We start from the raw sequence: 17,226 nt of genomic DNA, 5'->3' as shown, positions 1-17,226 counted from the left end.
GAACCCTATCGCCTACTCTTACCAACTGAAATCGGGTCTCGTCTGACCAGATCATGCTTCTCTAGTCGCCTCAGGCCCAACCGATATTGTCACGAGGAGAGGCGCTGAAGACGATGTCGTGCTGTTAGCAAAGGCACTCGCATCGGTCGTCTACTGCCATACCCCACACACGCCAAATTTCCCCGCACTGTGCTAACGGATACGTTCGTCGTACGTCCCATATCGATTTCTGCGGTTATTTCGTGCAGTGTTGCTTGTCTGTTAGCACTGACAACTCTAAGCAAACGCTGCTGCTCTCATTCGTTAAGTGAAGACCGTCGGCCACTGCGTTGCCCGAAGGTAGAGATAATGCCTGAAATCTGATATTCTCGGCACACTCCTGACACTGCGTCTCGAAGTATTGAATTCCTTAACGATTTCCGAAATGAACTGTGCTCCAGCTACTTTTCCGCGTTCAAAGTCTATTAACTCCCATCGTGCGGCCATGATGACGTCTAAAACCTTTTCACATGAATCACCCGAGTCACAAACGAAGCTCCGACAATGCACTGCTCTTTTATACGTTGTGTAACACGTTACACAATTAGCAGAAAAGAAATAATAGATTTAAACGTCCTACCTGGTGCTGAAATACTGAAGTTTTACTGCATTAACAGCGAAAATGTAGTAAGCGATAATTTTTTTTCTTGGGCTGGTCAGCGGGCAAAAGCCTCGTAAAGGTTTGTTAATTATTTTGGAAACCACTAACTGGTCTCCCTCTCAAAATTCTCAAATACTGGATGAATATAGTCAGGGTAAAATGGGGGCCCTGAGTAAACGCTGCCTCAAGAGATAGTTTCGAGATGATTAATTAACATAAATGGACTAACGAAAATTATTGAATTAATAAACGTTAAGATGGTGGTCTTAATGCTTCAGGTGCTCTACACACTGTCTCCCCACTTCAGCACAAAGCTCAGAATGTTCATCCAACTGTCAGAAAAGTCCATCTTTGGGAAGTTGTTCAACTCGCGCGTCACTTTGGCTGGAATGTCGGTTATGTCACCAGAGCATTGAGCGTTCAAGTGAACTCCGGCATTGTGTCATTTTATGGTCAATTGCGACGATTCTTACCAGAAAAGAACCATCCGCTTTTTGCAGTCAAGTCACGGAAGGCTTCCATGGGTCGTTATTTTTGGTTGGGAGTCAATATTTGGCTCGATTTAGAGATGTTGCTGTATTTCGATTCGTTTCAGTACAATGTCGACATACCACGGTCGTAAGTCCACTACTTAACACTGGCTATTCACAACTGACTAGTAGAATGCATGCATCTGTTCTTTACAGTCGTTAGTTCAACCTCTCGCCGTAGTTACTGTGCTGACGTCTCTTATACGCCAGGCATTAATTCAGTCCCGGATTTTCTTTTATTATGTCAGCATTTTAAATTCGGTCAATAATCATGGCTGTACTCAGTCAAGTTTAGTTATCTTTACGACCGTGTCTACGTTTCGCTTTGTCGAGTAGTGCGTGCACAGCTTAATACTAAAGTTAGGTGTTACAGATAAGCCGTCATAGCGCAGTTCCGGAAGAACAATGACGCAACTGCAAAATTCGACAAAGTTACATATCAACAACGGGGAAAACTGTCAAGGTTCGAAAAATGGGTGCTGTGTGTACCGATGAATGTATCCTCTCTTGTACAAAGAAACTATTAGAAGACTACAGACGTCAGCTGTTCACGAAGTACTGGGTCGTTGGGTCGTTACAAAGGCAACAAGATTTTCTGCATTCATGCGTTGAAATGCTCGCTCTCAAATATCTTCACATTACTTCCAGAGAACTTAGAAAGCCGAATAGCGCTTTCTGCTTGATGAAAGATGAGCAGAAGATTCATGTATGCAAAATGTTTCTGACAAGTAACTTGGGAATAACGGAAAGGCAAAACAATACTGTTATCGAAGCGAAAATACCTGGGACTGGAAGTAATTTGGATTTAAAACCTGTTTATGCTACGAAAATGACCCTCTCCAGAAAACAATAATTTGATTGAAACTTCCCGGCAGACTAAAACTGTGTGCACCGACCGAGACTCGAACTCGGGACCTTTGCCTTTCGCGGGCAAGTGCTCTACCATCTGAGCTACCGAAGCACGACTCACGCCCGGTCTCACAGCTTTACCTCTGCCAGTATCTCGTCTCCCACCTTCCAAAAGGCAAAGGTCCTGAGTTCGAGTCTCGGTCGGTGCACACAGTTTTAATCTGCCAGGAAGTTTCATATCAGCGCACACTCCGCTGCAGAGTGAAAATCTCATTCTGGAATAATTTGATTGACAGCAATGTCAGTCCTGAATATTACAAGGCTTTCTATGATTCTCTTTCCGTATAAATGTAATTTGTTGCTTTTTATCACATTTGTTTATAAGTTCTTTCTTTCGCGCAGTGTATTTTTTTAGTTCATTTACAAGAGGCAAATAATATTTTTTTAATAGAACAATGAAACTCCGTAAGAATGGCAAAAAAAATAATGATTTAGCCACACACCTTTCATGGCTGTAATTATTATTTTGGTTAATAGTGTCAGAAGAAGAATTACATATATGTCAATATGGTTGCAAGGAGTGGACGGGATGCTATTTAGCAGAAATAAGTTATTTATTTTGTAGAGAGTACTTAATGTCGCAATCAGGCCGACTTTCAATTGCATATACGAAGTGCATTCAAGTTCTAAGGCCTCCGATCTTTTTTTTATTAACTACTCACCCGAAATCGATGAAACTGGCGTTACTTCTCGACATAATCGCCCTGCAGACGTACACATTTTTCACAACGCTGACGCCATGATTCCATGGCAGCGGCGAAAGCTTCTTTAGGAGTCTGTTTTGACCACTGGAAAATCGCTGAGGCAATAGCAGCACGGCTGGTGAATGTGCGGCCACGGAGAGTGTCTTTCATTGTTGGAAAAAGCCAAAAGTCACTAGGAGCCAGGTCAGGTGAGTAGGGAGCATGAGGAATCACTTCAAAGTTGTTATCACGAAGAAACTGTTGCGTAACGTTAGCTCGATGTGCGGGTGCGTTGTCTTGGTGAAACAGCACACGCGCAGCGCTTCCCGGACGTTTTTGTTGCAGTGCAGGAAGGAATTTGTTCTTCAAAACATTTTCTTAGGATGCACCTGTTACCGTAAAGCCCTTTCGAACGCAATGGGTAAGGATTACGCCCTCGCTGTCCCAGAACATGGACACCATCATTTTTTCAGCACTGGCGGTTACCCGAAATTTTTTTGGTGGTGGTGAATCTGTGTGCTTCCATTGAGCTGACTGGCGCTTTGTTTCTGGATTGAAAAATGGCATCCACGTCTCATCCATTGTCACAACCGACGAAAAGAAAGTCCCATTCATGCTGTCGTTGCGCGTCAACATTGCTTGGCAACATGCCACATGGGCAGCCATGTGGTCGTCCGTCAGCATTCGTGGCACCCACCTGGATGACACTTTTCGCATTTTCAGGTCGTCATGCTGGATTGTGTGCACAGAACCCACAGAAATGCCAACTCTGGAGGCGATCTGTTCAACAGTCATTCGGCGTCCCCCAAAACAATTCTCTCCACTTTCTCGATCATGTCGTCAGACCGGCTTGTGGGAGCCCGAGGTTGTTTCGGTTTGTTGTCACACGATGTTCTGCCTTCATTAAACTGTCGTACCCACGAACGCACTTTCGACAAATCCATAACTCCATCACCACATGTCTCCTTCAACTGTCGATGAATTTCAATTGGTTTCACACCACGCAGATTCAGAAAACGAATGATTGCATGCTGTTCAAGTAAGGAAAACGTCGCCATTTTAAGTATTTAAAACAGTTCTCATTCTCGCCGCTGGTGGTAAAATTCCACACGATGATGTTACACGATGTTCTGCCTTCATTAAACTGTCGCACCCACGAACGCACTTTCGACACATCCATAGCTCCATCACCACATGTCTCCTTCAACTGTCGATGAATTTCAATTGGTTTCACACCACGCAAATTCAGAAAACGAATGATTGCACTCTGTTGAAGTAAGGAAAACGTCGCCATTTTAAGTACTTAAAACAGTTCTCATTCTCGCCGCTGGCGGTAAAATTCCATCTGCCATACGGGCTGCCATCTCTGGGACGTATTGAAAATGAACGCAGACTCATTTTAAAACAATGCGCATGTTTCTATCTCTTTCCAGTCCGGAGAAAAAAAATCGGAGGCCTTAGAACTTGAATGCACCTCGTATAATTTTATTGTTGTTTGATGAAGTTTTTAATCAATATCCTTTGGTTTTCTGCGTATCCTGTAAAAATTTCATTTTGACAGTCAGTTTCCTTTCCAAACGGCGATAATATATTCCCTAAACGATACTTCGATAACATGTTTCTAAATACGTTACCGCGTCGTCGCGCAACAGGGAACTACAGTCAAACAAGTATCGAGCGAATGTTTTATACTTCATAGGGAACACAATATAAGATTGCATGAGCTTCTCCACGTACATAAAAAACAAACGAAATACTTTATATCCATTCTAAAAACTGTTGGAAATCTTATTTAATTTCTGTGGATATCGAAACACGAAATTTAAATGAAACTAGCTGCAAAATATTCAATGGTATCGCCGCAGGCGAGAGAACCGCAGAAGTTTAAGATGATGACGAAAATACACGTATATCGTTCTTAAAAGAACATTGCAAGATAGGTCATGTCCATTGCAAGATATGAACTTTTGTCTTTGTTTCCTTGTTGTCATGCAATTTTTTTAGGTCCATGTGTGGTAGACATTTGGTCACCGGGAGTATCAGGTTTATTTTCCTATAGCAAGGGCGTCATCATCGTCGTACCCTATGTTGGGCCCCAAAGCCATGTGTGCCCTTTCTATATGAATCAGGTTAAGTGCCTTAGTGCTGTGGGCGGAAACAGGAACTCTCTGCATTTTGCTGATGGGGCACGAAGAGTCATCCGAATCCACTGCATGATGTGCCGCGACGCTAATATGATGCAGTCAGCGAGCATCTAAGCGCAATTCATGTGGTTCAGGTAACCACTTTACACGTTGCAGTAGAAGCGCAGATGCGACTTAGAGATCAAAAACCTCAGCAGAAGACTCATTTGTCATTAAACCTGCGAAGAATCATGAAGAGAGGGTGAACGACCTTTGTTGGGCATATTTATCATCATCATGTATTCGCGTGGTACTGACCATTGTTTTAGCACGCGAACTGCAATGGACACAGGTCGTAACCGTGCGTGATACAGTGCGACTAAGTATAGCTGCATGCGTTTTCGTAGCAGTCTGACCTGAAACAACCTTTGCTCTCGTTTTCGCCACAACCATGTAATTTCAGGTGAATTACTGTATCATGAAATCTACGCTACGAAACTCCGATGTACTTCCACAACACTTTTGATACATGAAGATTGTATAGTGCACAGTACATTTATTTAGCCATTGTTAGGACGTTTAATTTACTTTCACAATATTTCCATTCACCAACTTTCGACATGAATAAATGGTTAACACACAATGTGAATACTGACAACTTGTGGCTTCTTCATAAAACTTTTTTTTACTTCAGTCACTTTTATTTACCAATATTTATTGGCGTAACACTGCCATCATCAGGTGATTTACAGTGCCCGTACATCGATTTTTGGCTATAGAGTCCTCTGTAGTGTGATGAAACCTATTTGCTGCATGTCCCAGTGAGGCTGTGACCCGAAATTTGCCCATGTCCAGAAATACTAATTTATTTTATTGTGCCCCTTAAGTGTATTGTATGTTTAAATACTCTCAATCACGTCTTTACTTCGTTTTTGCTGACTGCATATCTGGCGCATAGAGCACAAGAACAAGCACAACACTATCACTTCACGTATTTACCCACAGCTATTTGCATCCCAAAGATTCGGAACTTCCAACATAAAATACATTTCAGTTGCTAATATAGTCCATACACTAAACTTGTTTATATCATGGCACATCACATGATTATTAAGTATGTATTGGTCTGTTCAGCATTACTTCTTGTTATTAAGTTAACTGAACCTCTTTAATATTAATGAAACAAGCACTCCATATTGGAGAAATTTTTGAAGAAATTTACTTTATTACTTTTGAGTCTGTCGTTTAGCAATGTATTGTGCCATGGGTGAAAATTTCTAGTTCTTCATAAGACTCGGTTTCACGTCATTTTATGTAACATTGACAAAGATCATCAGTGATATCTTGGAATGGGTGGAGAATGTCCTCAATGTGAGTAGCTATTGGTGACTTACCTTAATTATTTGTGTGGCAAGCAAGGATGTGTTCATCAGATCTGTTTTGAAAGTCTCTCCCAGTTTGGTCTTCATAGAGGGTACTATTTTGTAAATGTTTGCGTGTCTGTGTTTATTTCCCTGTATCGTTATGCTGTGTTGAGTGCGTGTCACAATTTTTAATGAGTTGTGAAAGCGATGATGTTGTTGTGTAGTCTGAAAATATTTGTGATTTTGTTCGAGAGTTTGCTTATGAATGGTACATAAACAATGGGTCGCTTTTCTATTTTCTTTATAACAGTTGGTTTATTATTGCTTTTTCTTTTACGTATGAGGTTGTCAGTGTGCCGGAATAGTCATTTTGGTGCAACTATTTGTATAGCCATGCTGAGGTCATCATGTTTCGCAAAGAGACCTCATCAAAAACCAAAGGAATCTATAATTAAAAAGTTATGTACAAGGAAGTGTGAAGCACATGATGACGGCAGCATGTTGGCGGAGAGCATCGTGGCTTATTTTATAAGTATTATAATACAATCACCAACCCCAACAAACGCATAAAATATAAGTACACAACGTGTGTACAAGTACAGTTTGAGACTCAGGAGGGACGACATATGGAAGTTTGGGTCTAGACTTGAGTCGTGCACGCCGGCACAAATTTTCATTGTGGTCATTCCTTCACACAGTCGATGGCTGTTCATATTCGCAGCTGCAAAACATTTCACGAACTTGTGAAGTAGGTTTGTTCCTCAGGAATTTTCAGTTAGTTAGTTACGTTCATGTTCTGTACATCATCTGCAAGACATATTTCAACGATGTGGAACGAAGCATTTTACATTAATATTGCAAATTAATTTGTAAATGTGGCTACATGCTGCACACTTATAAGATTTTTTCAACTTTTTAATTTTCATTTACATTTATTCAATATACAGGCGTGAGTTATTAATTCCTACCTACCACCTTTTATTCATTGCAATAACAGAAATTCCGTTGCGCAATAGAAGGAATTGTCAAGTAGAAACACTTTCAGTTTGTTTTCAGATTTAATTCTGCTGTCTGTCAGACATTTAATATCACTGACTACGTTATCAAAAATTTTAGTAACGGCATTATACGCCACTTTTTGTGCAAAAGACAACCTTAATGTGGAATTATGAATGCCATTTTTCGTTAAGTATTGCAATAATGTATCAACACTTTTATCGACCCCCGTATTTGTTTGCATATTACATTTACGAGCTTAGAATAGGAGTGAAATTTTTCAGTTATCTTCATTTCTGGTATTTTTGAGTGCTAACTAGACACAGTTTACAGTTTTAATAGCAGTGTACTGTACAGTTTTGCTTTCTTTGATATGGATAAGGACTGTGACTGTAGTGTTCAGATGTGAGCTGAGTTGGTGACTGTTCATAGATAGCTCCAGGCGATGTTGACTTTGGTCACACAGCTTGATGCGTTAGCCGATGGACGTCACTGTGGGGGACCGCAAGTGATGATCCAGGGCACATACAGCACGTTCCATGTACCCTGACCAGCCTACTACCGTGGCCACCCTGGGTACTGACCGCAATGAAGTTGACCTCTTACCCGCAGTCCAGTAGGAGATCGCTCCAAGGAGAGGCAGATGGCAAAAGGCTTTCCAAGGCACAAATCCGAGGGTCACTCCAGTTCGTTCGACGAACAGGCTTCGATCGATTTCAGAAGCTGAGACAAATGAAGTGGCACACCCTGTTCCAGAGGAAGCCTCTCGGTCCACAAGGTCAGGGCATTCACAGAGGGTGGATTTACCAGTAGTTGCTAGATCCACAGTTAAGGTGCGTTGTCCAAGGTGAGACAGCGGCTCGCAACAGTGACAGGAACTCAAGATTTTAAACATGGCTGAAACAGCAACTGTTGAAATTCTTCACGGTAAATGATGAGAGCCAAAACAGTTGCAGGGTAAAGATTTATTAAAATTCTTGACTTAGGTTTCGGTATATATAAGTATACCTTCATCAGAAGTAAAAAATCTGAAATTACATCCTGAAATGGAGATTAATAAAAACAATTGTGCCAAAGACGTCGTCAATAGTTAAGACATCATCTCCATTTGTACAACATGATTATGGACATAGGGTCAAAGCGAATACGGTTTAGCACCAGTACTTCGCCTATGAACTATCGTGAATTTTAATAAATCTCTATCCTGCTACTGTTTTGGCTGCCATCATTTACCGTGAAGTGACAGGAACTCCCACGACGAAAGGGGCTGCCTGCTTGCACATGCGCAGTTTGAGTTTGGGCTGCGACGCGCGGCTGGTGCAGACGCTGTCGCAGCATTGCACCAGTGACCAGTGCTGCGACGGAAGCCGTGCGGCTGAGGTGTTCTACCTAGTGTTGTCGCATGATGTCTACGCAAAGAAAAATACAGTAAGAGTTTCACAAAAGGTAATACTCTATGAGTTGGTCTCTCAGCATCAGTGTCATCAGATTTAAATCATCATAAGAAGAAGGGCGCTTTGTTTCATCACAATCACAGTTGCAAAACTGCCACTTGGTCGTAAATTCCTTTGCTTATTCCAAAAGTTTTTCTGTTTGAGGAACTGGAAATAAGTACGAGAAAGTTTGTAGACAAATGCGAACAGTGCTTCTTCCACAATTCTGCTGATGTATTCTGTAGAAATTCAGAAGGAAAATACTGGAGCTGGGAAAGATTCTCCTGTTGCTAAAAATTCAAAACAAAGATAATTAAGCTAGTGCACTTTCATTTTTAATAAGTCTACATTCCATGGAATTTAAATGATATTTTCAAAAACATATGGAGAAACATTAGGGACTCATCTCATAGAAGTAGAAGAGAAATAATGCTTGGAGCAGGTGGCTTCGCGGAAGCGCTTTGGCCAGAGGCAGGCATAGCGTGGAGGGTGAACAGACAGAAGCGGGCTTTAAACATGCAGGAGAGCGCCGTTGAGTGGCGGAAGTGTGCCGAAGCGTCAGCCGGTGAGTGACCCGTGGCCGGCAGCGCACACAGGCGCTGTCTGCCGAGTCACGCCGCACGTCATATCAACGTCACCCCGCCTGCACCTGCCCTTACCCAAAACTGTGTGACACGCAAGATGGATGGAAGGGTAAGGCATCTCGTTGTTCGAGTCAGACACGTGCTGCCCTAATCTTATATTACAGTGACTGACCTTTCCTTCGAATCCATTGTCTTGTAGCGGATCATGCAGTTCAACGAACTAACTGATCTGCTAGTCTAAACTCTAACGCAATATTGTGTGTAGTGTGTATGCCTTACAGTACGTACGTACGGGGGGGGGGGAGGTGGAAACACGCGAGTTTTACTGTTACGTGTACTTGTTGGGTGGACTCCAACCATCGAGTTAAGGCAGCATGGAATGACAAGCCTGTATCTATCTTCCAAGCCCAGTTCGACTTGATACCCGTCCAGGTTGGAGCCGCTACTGTTACCAGAGGAGGCATTTCCGTATACCACCTAGATATTATAATCACGTGGTTTTACTACTATGCTTCTTGGACACAACAAGTAACATATCGACATTTACTTGCTTTCTTGGTGTTCAATATTAAAAAGCAGCACTGTATTAAGGTACGTTTACCGGCCACTATTTCCAGGAAGTATTTGCAGCAATACATTAATGGACCAGAAGTGTTTGTAAGGGTCCACACAATTGTCACAAAATAGACGGACGCGAGCTACTGGAAATGATTGCAACTCTAAGCTTTTACATCAAACAAGGAATCAAGTTAGAAAGAACAAGAGAAATCTGACTTTATGGGTGCATTCTTTTTTAAGTAATCGGAATGCTACCGAAAGTGTAGCTAATGGACTGATACTGGATACATACTAGTTCCAGCAGTTTACCAGAATGTCAGAACACGATTACGAATATGTCGTGGAAACAATTGGTCTAAGAACTGCTAAATCCGATGCATATACACTGCTGGAAAAAAAAAATCAGTACACCTAGAAAGACGAGATCGATTTTCACCCGCTGGCGACGTATGCCCTCTGACGACAAACAGATAGCATAGTTGTATAGCTACCAGAGCGCCATATGTGTGTAACCATTAATCGAGAATTCTCACAGCCAGAAGGCTCATTTTGGTGCAAACGTGTGAAGCAAGCACTCGTGCTTCATACAGCCAAATGAGCGAGTTTAAGATAGGACAAACTGTGGCCTTCCGAGTGACGGAATCAATTCTCGGAGAACTGCCACACAAATTGGATGTGCTGCGTCAGATGTGAAATGTTGCTAGTATCAGTGGTTACGTGAACATTCCCGTAGACGAGGTTCTGGGCGTCCACGCAGAACAGACGCCCACCACGATATTCGTATTGTAAGGGCAGCAGTGGCAGGTCGTAAAGTTACCACAGCACAGATAAGAGGGCTTGTAGCTCCGGTCGTGTCAGCACGAAAAAGCAACACGTTACGGTGTAAGAAAGCCGCACGCATTCAAAACAACTTCCAGTCATCTCGGAAAGGATAAATACAGGTCCAGTGTGGTTTTCAAAAGTATCTTATGCCATTCTTCCTGAAAAATAGTGCCAAGCTCGCGTAACGATGGTAGACGTAGGTATCAATCACACACCCTTCTGTCCAAAGTAGGTAAGAAAGGCTGAATAATTCTGACATCTGGGCCGGTACCTCCACCTTTTGGACGGATAACAGCGGCGACGCGTCGAAGCACGGAAGCAATGAAGCCGTGCCAGGTCGCTGGAGGGAGTTGGCACCACATCTCCACACACGTCACCTAATTCCTGTAATTTCCATGGAGGAAGGCGATGAGCTCTGCGACCACATCAGTCACATCCCAGATGTGTTCGACCGGGTTCAGATCTGGCGAGCTGAGGTGCCAGCACATCAACTGGAACTCGCCACTCTGTTCCACGAACCACTCTATCAAACTCCTGGCCTTGTGATGCGGTGCATTATCATTTTGAAAAACGCTACTGCCGTCGGCAAAAATGATCGCCATCAAGGAGTATACGTAGCTTGCAATCAGTGCATCACACTCCTTGGCCGTCACGGTGCCTTGCACGAGCTCCACCGGACCCACGGATCCCCACATGAACGTTCCCAGAGTATAACGGAGCCGCCGCCAGCTTGTCTCTGTTCCCCTGGAAGACATCGGATTCGCGTACTCCCATCGGCATGATGAAGAAGCCATCGAGATTCATCAGACCATGGAATGCTCTGCCACTGCGCCAACGTCCAGTGCCGATGGTCACCCACCCATTTCAGTCGTAGTTGCCGATGTCGTGGTGTTAACATTGGCACATGCATGAGTCGTCTGCCGCGGAAACCCATCAGTAGGACTGTTCGGTGCACCGTGTGTTTAGACACACTTGTACTCTGCTCAGCACTGAAGTCTGATGTTAATTCCGCCACGGTGTTCAACGCCTGTCCTAGTTTACCAGTCTGCCCAACCTATGACGTCAGACATCTGTAATGAGGGGTGGCCGCCCAACCACACAAGGTCTGGAGGTAGTTTCACGCTGGTTTCGCCACATGTTGAAGACACTCACCACAGCACTCCTCGAACACCGGAAAAGTCGTACAGTTTCCGAATTGCTCTTGCGGATCCTCTGGGCCATCGCAGTCTGTCCTCGGTCAAACTCATTCTACACACGGACAGCACGCTCACTGATACTACACACATCAAGCGTTGCCAAACTAGTGGTCATTCCTCGCTAATTGACGCTACTATCACCTGTACGGGTTTAGATCGATTGTAGGTCGATGGTCATAGCGTTCTGGCCCATCAGTGTATGTTTTCATAGACTGTGCTGTACAATAGATTTGTCTCTACGAGCGAGCTTCGGCGACCGCACTGTATCTAACGTGGTGCGTCACCACTCCTATCCACCTGTGTGTGTTAGGAACGGCCAGTGCTTTCGAAATTCCTTAGCCTTGTTGTTGTTCCAGTTTTTGTACTGGTAATGAGAGAATTAACTGTATTTATTTACAATATTTACACTATTTGCTGCAGTTTATCACAACACTACGGTCATACTTGATGCACGAAGATGCAGAATCGACCAAAATCACACATATAAGAAAGTAGGCTTCCGCGGCCGGTGTCATAGTGATTAAAATTCTTCTGGGTATTATACCGCGTCCTTGCTAAAAACTAACAACAATGATAAACAAGATCGGATCCCACCAGATATCTGCGATCTGGTGCGCTTATACCTGTCATCTACGTACTTCACCTGGCGGGGAAAATATTACGAACAGTTAGATGGAGTGGCAATGGGTTCCCCGCTCTTCCCTGTAGCTGCGGACATCTTCATGGAAGCCTTTGAGCAAACGGCCCTAGCTTCTGCTCCATTACGTCCCACTTCTTGGCTACGATCTCTGGACGACACATTCGTTATCTGGCCTCACGGTGAAGCGGAATTGGGAAACTTCCTCCAGCACTTAAACAGCCTGCACAAAAATATAAAGTTCACACATGAGACTGAAAACAATGGTACCTTGCCATGTCTGGATATAGAAGTATACAGAGCTGCCGAAGGAAAACTGGGACACATAGTGTACCGGAAACCAACGCACACTAATCGGTACCTGCACGCGGAGAGCCACCACCACCCAGCTCAAAAGTATCCTGTTCTGCATACGTTAACTGCCCGAGCCTACAGGATAAGCGATAAAAACAACATCAAAGAAGAATTAAAGTAGCTGCAACACACCTTTCGTGCCAACGGCTATGATGACAACATCATAAGAAAGGTAGCTAAAACCAAAGAGAGCAGAACACGAGAAGAAGGCAAAGAAGAGAAGCTTCCACTGGTAAACTTACCATATGTAAAAGGCGTCAGTGAACGGCTAGGCAACGTCCTCCGCCGACGCAGTCACAAGATCCACGAAATGATAGGTTCCACCAAGGATGTAGTCAACAGTCTTAACACTGCAGGTGTTTACGAACTACGGTGTGAGTGTGGAGCTGCCTACATAGGAGAAACAGGGAGACCTGTCAGCTTACAAGTAGCAGAACACGAACGCTATGTACGATTACAACAACACAACAAATCGGCGATAGCGGAACACCACCGGGACTGTGGACAACCTATCAGGTTCCAGGAAGCCCGACTACTGGCGAAAGAATCGTGGATGCAAGAACGCAAAATACGGGAGGCGATCGAAATTATTAAGCAGCCTGACAACATCAACAGAGAAGATGGCTACAAACTCCCGGCGTCCTGACTGCCGGCCATCCCAGTCCAACGAGCCGCGAGCGGTCGCGGGGCAGAAGCTACACGGGACACGGACGTATCTGCACAAACAGCTGTGGAGCAACTATCAGTCCGCTTCCGCGCACACCAGGAGGAAAACTTGCCGACCTGAAGTCGAACGCTGATTGGCGGACAGCTACCAATCGTTGTCGACATGGACATCCACGAATAGCCTCTTTCTTTCCATTTTCTCTTACGTCATAACTAGCCAATCATATTAGAGGGCCAATTAAAAGTTTTGCAACAGTGACGTCAGACATCGATAGTCTGTAGTAAATAGCAGCACCTATCCCCATGCAAAACCAGTCGTGCCCTGCGGAAGGCCGTTGCAGTTCGGCCGAAACGTCGGTTTTAGTTTATTATTGTTGTTAGTTTTTAGCAATGACGCGGCATAATACCCAGAAGAATTTTAATCAAAAATCACACAGTATACATCGAAACGTTATCTGATGGATTTAGAGCGAGCTTCTAAGCGTGGTTAAATTGCCCCAAAAGTGCTGGGATTGAACAGACGAGGAAGTCATATACTGTACATACTCACCCAAAAATACTTTTGCAAACTCTGGGGAAAGCTTCCTTAAACCAAAACAAGAAAAAAAGTGAGTCGTGGTGGCTCATTTCACGGTCGATAACTTCTAGCTGGCGTCTCACCAGGGGGCGCGGGTTACTACCTTGTACGGTTATCGCTGCCCCGCCGTCTTAAAGCGGCCGTTGAGCCGGGGGCAGCAGCAGTGCTTGGAACGACGCACACGGGCTGTCAATGAGCACGAGATCTTCTCCGTGTCGTTGTTCGCTCTTCTTCGCCAGGGCTGGGAAGAAGTCAGAGGTCTGGTTCGCTTATGTTGTGCGCCACTTGTTGTTCAGCTCTGTGCACAGATTTTCCGCTCCGCGAGCTGTTTGAATAGATGTTCGCGTTTATGTTTCATTGAGTCATCATGCACGCCTTGTTACTTGGCTCTGTGATTTTGTGAATAGTGTATTTCCCTGCCTGCTCTGTGCGATTTTGAAGTAACTTGTCTTAATCCGCTGGCCAGCGTTCACTCGCAGAAAAAAATTTGACACGGTTAATGCTGTTATGCTTATGTAATGTACCCAGTTGTCATGCATACCTGTATCAAGGGCCTACGTCTAATATGGTTTTATCTAATGTGTCTTTATTAATTCTTATGCAAGACATCTAGTTGTTCTAAGTTTTAATGTTTGTTTTCACGATGTTTTAGAAGCTGTTGGGCTCTCTGGTATTACTATTATCCAGCCCTTTTAAGCATGTTGTGAGCTTCGGCTAATGGTAAGACCCTAGCGATTTGTTTATTACATTTCTCCCTTTCTGTAGTTAGCGCAGCTCATTTCCTACGGCGTATCATTTTATTAGAACGCTCTATAAGTGCAATCATCGTTAAACCATAACTTTACTTGTAGTATAATCCATCAGAAACGTATCTTTCCTGTTTGTTGACGGCACTTACTAAGTTGTTGGGCGAGTGTTCCGTGTCGCAGGCTTCTTGTGGCGTGGGCCTGACTTACTTGCGGCCGTGTGCTCGGCTCTCGAGCATTTCCCAGCGCGCCGTGCTGTTCGTTTGCAGTCGCTCGTCCTGGCGGTCTGTGCTGAAGCTGAGTATCTTCTGTTATCTGACGTGCACTGTAAATGAAATGTGGTTGTGCCCAAGAGGCCTTTGGTTAACTGACTTCTCACAAGAAATTTTCTCTTTAATGTTTAATACATATTGTTTTTTTCATTTTCCTCTGTAGATTTTCTTGACCGTGAGAGAAATTCATTCTAGTTCGGTCGCCTAGCGTGTAGAGTGTTTGCCGTTCTGTCGTCACGGACCGTTCCCCGGGGTACACCGTCTTGGAGGTCGTCTACACTTCGTACCATGAGGATTGTCTCAGGACCTCTGCAATCAACACCACTTCCCTGGCTTCATGCCCCTTGCAATATAGCTCCTCCCTCCCTCTGAAGGCAACAAGCAGATATCCGAGAATGGAAGAAAATTAATGACCCCTCTGAAGATACACCTATCTGAAGAATATTGGACCATCCACCAACCACCCACCTAAAATCCAGGAAACCTATATGGGAAGACGAAGTCCTCAAATTCCCAGAAAGGTACCACATAGCAAGGGAATGGAGGCAATACTGGTCGTTGAATAATCACCATCCTCTCTTCACTGAGTTTGACCCTTCGATATCGGTGGAAGGATTGCAAATGCCCAGAAGAACTTGGTGCAGATTTAATCGTGTAAGGCCATTCTACACAAATGGAAACTCACTCATGACCCACAATGCGACTGTGGTGCAGAAGAACAAACAATCCCTCACCTGATCTTCGAATGTCCTGCGAAGAGGTTTGAAGGATAATGGAGGCATATCATGAATGCTACTCCAGGTGCTGTTCAGTGGGTGACCTACTTACATGTAGAAACTTCCTGGCAGATGAAAACTGTGTGCCGGACCGAGACTCGAACTCGGGACCTTTGCCTTTCGCGAGCGAGTGCTCTACCAACTGAGCTAACCAAGCACGATTCACGCCCCGTCCTCACAGCTTTACTTCTGCCAGTACCTCGTCTCCTACCTTCCAAACTTTACAGAAGCTCTCCTGCGAACCTTGCAGAACTAGTATAGTTGTTAGAGCACTTGCCCGAGAAAGGCAAATGTCCCGAGTTCGAGTCACGGTCCGGCACACAGTTTTAATCTGCCAGGAAGTTTCATATCAGCGCACACTCCGCTGTAGAGTGAAAATTTCATTCTAGAAACATCCCCCAGGCTGTGGCTAAGCCATGTCTCCGCAATATCCTTTCTTTCAGGAGTGCTAGTTCTGCAGGTTCGGAGGAGAGCTTCTGTAAAGTTTCAAATGGTTCAAATGGCTCTGAGCACTATGCGACTTAACTTCTGAGGTCATCAGTCGCCTAGAACTTAGAACTAATTAAACCTGACTAACCTAAGGACATCACACACATCCATGCCCGAGGCAGGATTCGAACCTGCGACCGTAGCGGTCACGCGGTTCCAGACTGAAGCGCCTTTAACCGCACGGCCACACCGGCCGGCTGTAAAGTTTGGAAGGTAGGAGACGAGGTACTGGCAGAAGTAAAGCTGTGAGGACGGGGCGTGAGTCGTCCTTGGGTAGCTCAGTTGGTAGAGCACATGCCTGCGAAAGGGAAAGGTCCAGAATTCGAGTCTCGGTCCGGCACACAGTTTTAATCTGCCAGGAAGTTTCATATCAGCGCGCACTCCGTTGTAGAGTGAAAATTTCATTCTGCTTACATGTAGACTCGTAATAGCTGCAGTGGCTGTCTCCCTAATCTTTCGCATATTTTTGTTTGCAATCAATCATTTAATAACATATTTGTAATTCGTTTATTATATTATATTAATTAATAGTGTGTGTGCAACTGAACTCTGAAGATTCCATACACTAAATAAATAAATAAATATTGTATTCATGTTCTAAGTTTTATTGTAAATTCTTTTGTGCAAAGCATTGGGTAATCTATTTCATCTTCGTTAATATTTATCTTTTGGGGGTTCGCCTAATATTTTGAACGTAAATTTGCTTGAAGCAATTGATATAGAACTGTTTTAATTATTTTAATTGACTGGTTTATTTTTAAAAATGTCAGTTAAAAATTTTACGTTCAAAATCTTTCCAGACACAACCTAAAAGCTTCTGTTCACTCACTGAAAGAAGACGTCGACTCATTGTATCCTATGTTAAGTGTGG

At 44.0% G+C, this 17,226-nt stretch overlaps 1 protein-coding gene and 1 non-coding gene across 2 annotated transcripts in view; both read right to left on the bottom strand.

Annotated features, from left to right (window-relative positions):
• LOC124555078 (kinesin-like protein KIF12) overlaps positions 1–17,226 on the bottom strand; it is a 653,823-nt gene that overhangs the window by 459,050 nt on the left and 177,547 nt on the right. The gene's annotated exons all lie outside the window — the stretch shown is intronic.
• On the bottom strand, positions 2,058–2,131 carry Trnas-cga. Its single transcript has one exon. It is a non-coding gene; the product is annotated as a tRNA-Ser (tRNA).

The sequence above is a fragment of the Schistocerca americana genome, chromosome 1, assembly GCF_021461395.2.
Source record: "Schistocerca americana isolate TAMUIC-IGC-003095 chromosome 1, iqSchAmer2.1, whole genome shotgun sequence".
NCBI lineage: Eukaryota > Metazoa > Arthropoda > Insecta > Orthoptera > Acrididae > Schistocerca > Schistocerca americana.
The sequence above is the reverse complement of the archived record's forward strand: the minus strand, read 5'-3'. Positions and strand labels throughout refer to the sequence as shown.